This window comes from Haemaphysalis longicornis, unplaced genomic scaffold (assembly GCF_048455015.1).
Source record: "Haemaphysalis longicornis isolate Haplotype H1 unplaced genomic scaffold, Haemaphysalis longicornis Haplotype H1 scaffold_9, whole genome shotgun sequence".
Classification (NCBI taxonomy): domain Eukaryota; kingdom Metazoa; phylum Arthropoda; class Arachnida; order Ixodida; family Ixodidae; genus Haemaphysalis; species Haemaphysalis longicornis.
Window position 1 is genome coordinate 161,386,011 of NW_027526460.1, and position 9,352 is coordinate 161,395,362.

Here is a 9,352-nt window from a genome sequence, read left to right on the forward strand (position 1 = left end):
AGGTAAAGGTGGTTGCTAGATAGGGTGAACCCCGCGCCCTGCGCGGCCGGTGGGAATCCCGCATGCTGGAACGAAATAAAGGTTATTCTCTCTCTCTCTCGGGAGCATAGCAGGAGGGCGTAGATAATGAGCGTCCAAGAAACCTGTGAATCAGCAGGGTTAATTGGTTAATGAGAAAGAAGAAAAAAAAAAGACCATATTCACGCAAAGGCACAAACGATTACACAACTTTACACATACACACGCGTATATTAGAAGCTGTAGTAACAAGAAGAAAAAATAAACCAAAGAAACAAGTAGATAAAAAAAGTAATAGTGCTACTACAAAGCTATAGCAACAGAAAATACACAAGAAAAGAGCAGGCATTCGGACTAGAAATGCTACACGCGTGCCATGTTCACTTTGCGCAACAATAAATGCTATTACTGCACTGAAGAATCTAGCATTTTGCAGAACTTGGATAAAGAGTCAGTGCTTGTTATCACCCAGTCCAGTTTCTTCCACTCGCGTAACGGGAAGAAAACGAGTACATAAACGTGTCATTACTACAGGAATATTCAGATACGGTGTGGTAGTGTTTGTGACGTGTAAGACGGGTCTGAGAAAGAGATATGTATTTATGCGTATCAATCTTGTAACTGTTGCGAATAAGCTGGAACAAGAATTTCAGGCGAGCATGCCTCGCTCTAACTGACAGAGTTTTTTGTTCCTGAAGCAACCAAGAGGTTAGTGGGAGAGTCATTCCGTTTATATTTATTGTGGATGAACCTTATTGCCTTTCGTTGGACACTTTCGACCTTTTTAATGAGGTTAGTCGAGTGCGGAAACCATATCGTGTTTGCATATCCTAGGAGTGGTCTTACAAATGTCCTGTAAGCTAACAGCTTCGTAGGAGTGGGGGACGTCTTTAGGCACCCTTTTAGGTAGAACAGCTTGCGCAACGCGGCGGCGGTAATATTTTAGATGTGTGCATCCTATCTAAGATCGGAAGTAAGCGTGATTCCTAAATATTTGTGTTGCGAAGGGCATGCCGCTAATGAAGTAGGTAAAAGTAGAAGGCTGTTTTTTTTGTTGAAACAGTCATGGCAACGGATGTTTTAATATTTATGGTCATTTGCCAGTCAAAACGCCACTTCGTTATTTTACTAGGAGACGTGTTAAGCATTAGGTGGTCAGTATAGCTATTAATTTCCCTGTAAATAATGTAGTCATGTGCAAATAACTTGATGTTGCAGTCGATATTGGAAGTTATGTCATTATTAAAAATTAAGAACAATAGTAGTCGGAGCACTGACCTCTGCGGGACACCGGATGTTACAGGTACGGTCTGAGATGGTGTGTTTTCGAAAACAACAAACTGTGATCTGTTCCCGCGGAAGTCTTTTAGCCATGCCGATATTGCGCTTTGCCAATCAGACTTTCCAATTTCTCAATTATTCAGTATGGCCTACACAATCAAATGCCTTAGAAAAATCCGGTAGAATTATGTCCGTTTGCGCGTGGTTATTAATGAATAGTGCGAGGTCGTGAACTACTTCTGCAAGCTGTGTAATAGAGTATAGACCGCTGCGGAAACCGTGCTGATGGGGTGACAAAAAAATCACGTTTCCCAAGAAAACATTTAGATGCTTCAGGATTATGTGCTCAAGTAATTCACATGAAGTGCTTGTTCGGGAAATAGGCCTGAAATTTGAAACGTCGTTTTTGTCTCCTGATTTGTGAATTTTTCACTACTTTTGCTTTTTCCAGTCCTCCGGCAGGATAGATGTTGAAAATGACTTGAGAAAAATTAGGCCGAGGTACTTACTACATCATTCTGCATATGTTTTTAGGAAATATTTCGGTATGTCATCCGGGCCGGTGGCTTTTTTCGGGTCCAAGTAAAGTAATAGTTGCATAATTCCAGGGTCGGTGATGTTAATTTCATCAATTCTGTCAGTAGTGTGCTGTTCTACAGGAGGTGAAATACCATTATCGGTCGTGAATACCGAGCGGAAGAAATCATTATGCGCATTAGACCTTGCTACCTTCTCTTCTGCTGTCAGTGCAGACGACGCTTCAGGACTTCCAAGAAAATGGCTCCAAATTTTCTGAGGGCTACTTGTGATAAAGTTTGGAAAGGTTAAAGTAATGCTGTTTTGATTGCTGCGTCTCTTTTTTCAGTTCCGTGACTTCATTCAATATCTTTTTGTTACCTGGCGAGTTAGCGGGGTTGATGCTCGCCGCCAACGACAGCTCTTTACTTTACTCTTCGCTTGGATAACTTCTCGATTCATCCATGGGTTTTTTTAGTTTTGGTTTTTTTTTGTTTCACAGGTATAAAGTTATTTGTGCAGTTAAGAACAATTGCCTTAAAGTAGAGCCACAACGAACATACATTTGCGGACATATCAGACCAGTTTCAAAAAATGTCTGGAATTCATGCGCAAGGTATGTTTGAATACTATCGTTGTTGGCTTTCTGGTAATTGATAAGGGTTGTATCCAATAGGGCGGGCTGTGCCGAGATGTCCGGAAGACGGGTCGTCGTGGCACGCTTCAAAAATTTCGTCACGAAGGTCTGCGGGGATCACAAGAAGATAATTCGTTCTCGTTCCGGGGCTGAAATTCCTCGCGAGAACGGAGTTTTTCAGGCTGAATGCTGGTAGGTTTGGTTTGAAGGTCCTAGGCACGGCGACGTTGCATCTTTCGAGGTAGTCGATTATGACGCGTAAGTCGGGGTCGGCACGCTGCTGGGCGGCTAGGTCGCTCTCCGTTACGATTCCGAAGAACGCGCTCTATTCATCAGAGTCTTGTGGTGGTGGATCAACGGGAGTGCGCGACAGGCAGTCGGCGTCGGAGTGTTTCCTGCCGGATTTAAAAACGACTGTAACCTCGAACTCCTGCAGGCGCAAGCTCCACCGCCCAAGACGGCCAGAGGGATCCTTCAAATTGGCGAGCCAACAGAGCGTGGTGGTCTGTTACAACCTTGAATGGCCTTCCATACACGTATGGGCGAAATTTTGAAATCGCCCATATAATAGAGAGGCACTGTTTTTCACACGCTGAGTAGTTTTTCTCCTCCTCCGACAGACCACGGCTGGCAAAGGCAATTACTTTTTCGCAACCGCTTTGTTTTTGGATGACGACAGCACCCAAGCCTATATCGCTGGCGTCCGTGTCCATTTTCGTTTCGGCGTCTTCGTCGAAATGAGCGAGCACAGGCGGGCTTTGCAGGTGTTTTTGCAGCTCACAGAATGCTTCTTCTTGCTCGTTTTCCCAGCTAAAAGGGGTGCTATCTTTCGTCAAGCGTGTGAGTGGCTTTGCAATGCGTGCGAAGTTGGCGGCGAAGCGCCGGGAGTATGCGCACAGTCCGACAAATTTTTGCACGCCCCTTTTGTGTTTCGGTCTTGCTAAGTTCGCTATGGCTGAAGTTTCCGCCACGTCAGGTAGGTCTCCCGCTTCGTTGACGACATGGCCCAAATGCTTGAGTTCCTCGGACGCCAAACGGCACTTTTGAGGCTTCAGCAGTAAACCCGACGTTCGACTACGTACTTCAACATTGCAAGGTGTTCGGCGAAAGTCCGCGCGAATACCACAATGTCGTCGAGGTATACGAGGCAGGTGTGCCACTTCAGGCCAGGTAACACAGTGTCCATGACTTTTTGAAACGTTTCTGGCGCCATGCACAGCCCACACGGCATCACCTTGAACTCGTATAGGCTGTCCGATGTTATAAATACGGTCTTCTCTCGGTCTCCCTCGTCCACTTCAATTTGCCAGTAGCCGGTCTTCAGATCCATCGACGACAAGTATTTCGCATGGCAGAGGTGGTCGAAGGCGTCTTCGATTCGTGGCAGGGGGTACACATCCTTTTTGGTGATTTTGTTCAGTCGCTGGTCGGGCTCCATCTTCGGTTATTATTCGGTGTTTCGCTAGAGGTGTCTGACGTAGTTTTAAGTTCGACGAAAAACACTACCTGCAGCGACGCAGCAAAGCCAATAATTTTTTCCGTTCTGCTTGCGGTAACGCCGGATTCAGGTCGAAAGTATTCAGAAGCTTGAAGGTATCTTCGGGTCCGCATTCAAATTCGGCCACAGCGATCACGTCACTTGCATCTTCCGTTTCTTCGAGGAACGCAATTGCAGCGCCCTTGTTTAAATGCTGGTACACGTCCGGGAAATTAACGACCAAAACATGGCATTGGCGTTGCTTGAAGCACTCAATGCCTCTTGCGACGGATAAACTGCGATCAAGGAGCAACCTTTGATCGCTCTACGACAGCGTCGACTTCAGGAGCAGCATCTTCACAGTATACCGCGATCATCAAGTTTGCGCGGGTTGGGAGAGTGACATGATCATCGGCGATCCTTACAGCAGCACGGTGTTCGGGGTTCTGTTCCGGCGTCATGCAGTGATCGGAGGAAAATGATGTAGACTTGGCCTGTAGATCAATTATTGCACCATTGTCCGTCAAAAAGTCCATTCCGAGAATTACGTCGCGGGAGCAGTTAGGCAGAATGACGAACGCCGCAGGGTACGTTGTGCCGTCTATGGTGACGCGCGATGTGCACGTTCCACTTGGCGTCACGAGGTGGCCTCCTGCTGTGCGTATGTGCGGACCGTCCCATCTGGTCATAACTTTCTTCAGTTTAGACGCAAATGGTCCGCTCATTACCGAATAGTCAGCTCCCGTGTCTACGAGGGCGACTACGTCAAAACCGTCGATGGACACCTTGACGTCAGATGCAGTCTTCCTCGAGTTCCGGGTTCGTCGGGGCGTCGTATCTCTGCTTGTACGTGTTGACGGTCGGGCACTGTGCATCGTCGTTGTCGTCGTCTTCTCAACGGACGTCTCGGTCAGGTCGGGTACGCGTCGTGCCGTGTAGCTGTCGTCGTGTTCAGGAGTCTCGTTAGGGCTAGGTCGGGTCGTCGGGTTGAGGGCATGTCGTGAATGATGGTCTTCAGCGAGTCGCTGCGTCGTTGGAGGGTTTTCATTTTTCCGCCGTTGTGCAACTTTACCTCCCGAAGTTGGTGCTTTTAGTTTCCCCCGCGTGGGCTGGGGGACCTTCCACGTGAGAAGTCCGCAGTGCTGCGGCGGTTCGGTGACTGAGACGGGTAGGGCGACGGTGAACGGTTGAAGCGGGCTGGTCCTCGGTTGGTGTTGGAGAGGTATTCTTCGATCTCAGCAGGGCGCTGGCCGTATCGGGGGCGTGGGGCGTCGACGGAGAGCCCACGCAGTCCGAGTCTTTTGTATGGGCAGCGACGGTAAATGTGGTCGGCCTCTCCGCAGTGGTAGCACAGAGGACGGTTATCGGGAGTTCGCCATACGTCCGTCTTCCTCGGCGTCTGGTTTCGGGCTACCGGGGGTCGGGCGGGTGACAGTGGGCGGCGGTACGGCGGGGCCTCTTGACGGCGTGTTGGAGCAGGGCGGGGTCGACGAACAGCCGCGGAGTATGTCATAGCTTGTGGCTCTCGGGGTACCTCGGATGGTGTAGAAGTTCCCAACGCTTGTTGCACTTCTCTAATCACGTCGGTGAGGGAAGCGACTTGGGGCTGCGGCGGCGTTGGGAGAAGTTTCCGCAGCTCCTCTCTCACTATTGCGCGGATAGTCTCGCGTAGGCTGTCGGCCGGGATCCGCGTGCTGCCAAAGTCGTTCGCATTGGCCGCGCCAACAAAGTTGCGGTCATACTGCTTAGCACGCATTTCGAGGGCTTTCTCAATGGTGCTGGCTTCGGTCACGAATTCAGCGACGGTTTTGGGCGGATTTCGGACAAGTCCAGCAAACAGTTCCTCATTCACACACGCATCAAGAAGGGTAACTTCTTTTCTTCCGCCATGCAAGAATCAGCACGCCTGAAAAGCCTCTTCATCTCCTCGACGAACACAACAATGCTTCCGTTAGGTTGTTGTGTCCGAGTCTGCAGCAATACTTCGGACCGCTCTTTCTGCACAACCGTGGCGAACGTCGTTAAAAATTGTGTTCTGAAATCGTTCCAAGAGCTCTCATGGTTTTAGATGCGACGCTGAGAGCATCTCTTGTCGGCGGCCCTGTCCTTCCTGCGTGCGGCCGTCGTCGTTGTTGTTGTCCGCACCGCTGCGCCCCTCCTCCTCTCGCCGTGATAGCGCGTCCTCTCCCCCAACATCTGTGGCGCGCGCAGTGCGGCGCGCTCTCCCACTCCACCAGTGGGCGGCGCTGCGCGAGGCGCAAGCGCGCTGTGCGCATGTGCAGCGCCCTCTCTATCCGCGGTCTCCTCTCCTTCGGGCGCGATGCGCATATAAGCGGAGTGCCGCGCTCCGGCCGGTGTCTCAGTCAGTCGACAGTCGTCTGCGCTAGCTTGCTCTCTCTCTCTCTCTCTCTCTCTCTCTCTCTCTCTCTCTCTCTCTCTCTCTCTCTCTCTCTCTCTCTCTCTATCTATCTATCTATCTATCTATCTATCTATCTATCTATCTATCTATCTATCTATCTATCTATCTATCTATCTATCTATCTATCTCTCTCTATCTCTCTCTCCCTCTCTCTCGCATTACCCGACGATTGCTCACGCAATTCGAGTAATCCACCCAACGGAAGCGCACAATGAAACAACCTTCAGCGTCGCATCACACCAGGGTTCCCTTGAGGGGAGGTGGGCGTAATTTTTTTAACCATATCCGTGCTGAATTATCAGGTAGAACACTTGTCTCAGTGTCTCCGCGTTGTCCCATCGGTTACACAGCCTGACCCGTTCTATCTGCTCCAACCAGTCTTCGGGGCCCTCTGCAGGCGACCCATGGAATGATGGGGGCTCCCTGGGTTGCTGAAGAACGAGGACAGGACTGGAAGTGCTGGTCATGGTGCCTGCGTTTATCATGGCGGTTTTCACGACGTGTTCTTTCTTTATTTTATCCGAAGGCAGTCCAAACTCTGGCTGAAGACCCTGCTGTCGGCGGCTGACACCACTTGGGCCTGCTTGTCGTTTTGAAGAGGGTTTATGGTTCATGTACCCAGCACCTCCATCAGATGTGACCAAGCCAAAAACGACGCAGTTGTCTTGAAGGAAAACAAGTTTATTGGAGCGAATTTGTGCTCCCCTAAAACTCAAAGAATACACATGCGGTGAAGCAGTAGTCAGCACAGTGACGTGCGCAAGCGAGCGTCGGCAATTCAAATGCCGTGGCGGCTGCTCTGCCGGATTTTATCTTTCGGCGCGAGTGTTTCTGGAACCGTCGATTTACATCCAGTACTTTGTAGATCAAAGAAGATTATTCTGGGCTATTTTCATTAGGGGGAAGCAGCCTGCTTATCTGAATGAGATAGCCCGTGCGGCATAAAAAATAAAGAATAGAAGACGCGCTTCGCTTGGGATACAGATAACAGACCCGGGCGTGGCCGGGCAGTAAAAACAAACAATAAATAAACAAATGCATACAGGGTTCGCGGCAATATGAATGAATACCGCGAAACGGCTGTGCTTCGGAATTTTTGTCTGATCACCCGGTCATTATGTTGTTTTATTAGGCTCATTCAAAGTACAATTATTTTTCACAGAGAATATGAAATGCCAGGAATATTTGCTTTGGGTTTTGTTTGGGTTTAGTGTTTCTTATCGAAGCCAGAGAGATATTACCATGCATCCATAAAAATACTTTTTTTGGCTTCACCGCATGCACCGGAAAACCAGAATCTTAGCAATGGAATATAAATACACCGTAACTAGCCGTTGGTAATGAAAATAAAACACACAGAAATGAGACAGATTGGTCTAGGTTGGTGTAACTGAAGGATCATCAACCACGCTTTTACCTTTGCTGCTTCAAACGAGCGGAAACGCCAAACCATAAACCGCCACACTTTGCGCTAACACATGCAAAATACACATGACGCACAACCTCTCATTCCAAGCACCTCTTCCCGTAATGGCTAGACCAGACCCCCCCCCCCCCCCGTTTCCAAACGAAAGTATTCAGCAGTTTTGAAATACAGGGCAGTGTTGAAATACATCAGTCTAGCAATGCATCCTGCCAGGATGTACATTACCAATCATACTACCGGATATACTTTTTGCTCTAATCTTGGAAGTATAATGGAAAAAGAGCTTTGGAAATCTTCCTGAGCAACATATAGAATATGCTATTCTCCTCCCTTGACACCAAGACACCAAGTGCTGCCTATGTGTCGCTTGAGAATTGTGTAGGGTACCGCAGCCATGACCTAGTGGTTAGGGCGCCCATCTCGGCTGCGGGAGGCGGTTGGTTCCAATTCCACCGCGGGGCACCCACCGGTAAAAATGGGGACAAGCGGCCCTCGACCTGGCACTCGGATTTCTCCTATGTGTCCGCTTGTGAAAAGCTCCGCACACTCCGCTGCGCCCCTTGGGGCAACAATTTCGAGCAGCCGAGCCTGCAAAGGCGGTTCCTGTAAATGTTCACTGGCTTGGGAAAAATAGGTGAATCCTGCGCTTCACAATGAGAGAGATGCCCACAGAAGCAAAACATCTGTGGTCATCAATTTGTAACATTTCCATGCAATGGTCGATGTACTTTCATGAGTTCAGTATACATCATATAAATCATCTAACCTTTGCAGGACCGCTTTACTGTGCAATGCACTCATTGGCATTGACGCCGTCTTAGATGCGACGCTGAGAGCATATCTTGTCGGCGGCGGCCCTGTCCTTCCTGCGTGCGTCCATCGTCGTCGGCGTCCGCACTCTCCTCCGCTCACCCTCTCCTCTCCGATAGCGAACACTCTCTCGCGAGGGGCATTGGATTGGATTCGATTGGATTGGCTGGGCTTGGCTTGGCTTGGCTTGGCTTGGTTTGGATTAGATTTGGATTAGATTGGATTAAAGTGGATTGTGTTGGATTGTGTTGCGTCATAGCGGCGGCAGACGCACTGGCGTCGGCGCGTGCCCAGGTGAGAGCGAACACTCTCTCTCAACATCTGTGGGTGTGCGGCCCAGCGCGCTCTCACTCCGCCGGTGGGCGGCGCTGCGCGCGGTGCTACGCATGTGCAGTACTCTCTCTCTCCGCGGTCTCCTCTCCTTCGGACGCGCTGCGCATATAACCGGTGTGCCGCTCTCCGGTGGCCTTTCGGTCGATGGTTGCTCTCCGCTTGCGCTTGAACCCCCCTCAGCGTCGCATCCCACCAGGGTTCCCGCGAGGGGAGGTGGGCGTAATTTTTTTGCCTTACTCATCTCATATCTCTCTGTCCTTGCTTCGCCACTCCCCCTCCTAATATGGGTTAGCTAGACAGAGCACTTCCTCACTTCGACCTCTCTGTACTGCCTTCCTTTGAAGGTTTTTTCTCTCTTTCTCCCCCTATCTTTCACTTTGTCTTTGTGTTCATCAGTTTTTTTGTATTCCTAGTGGCTTAGCTTTTTGATTGTAG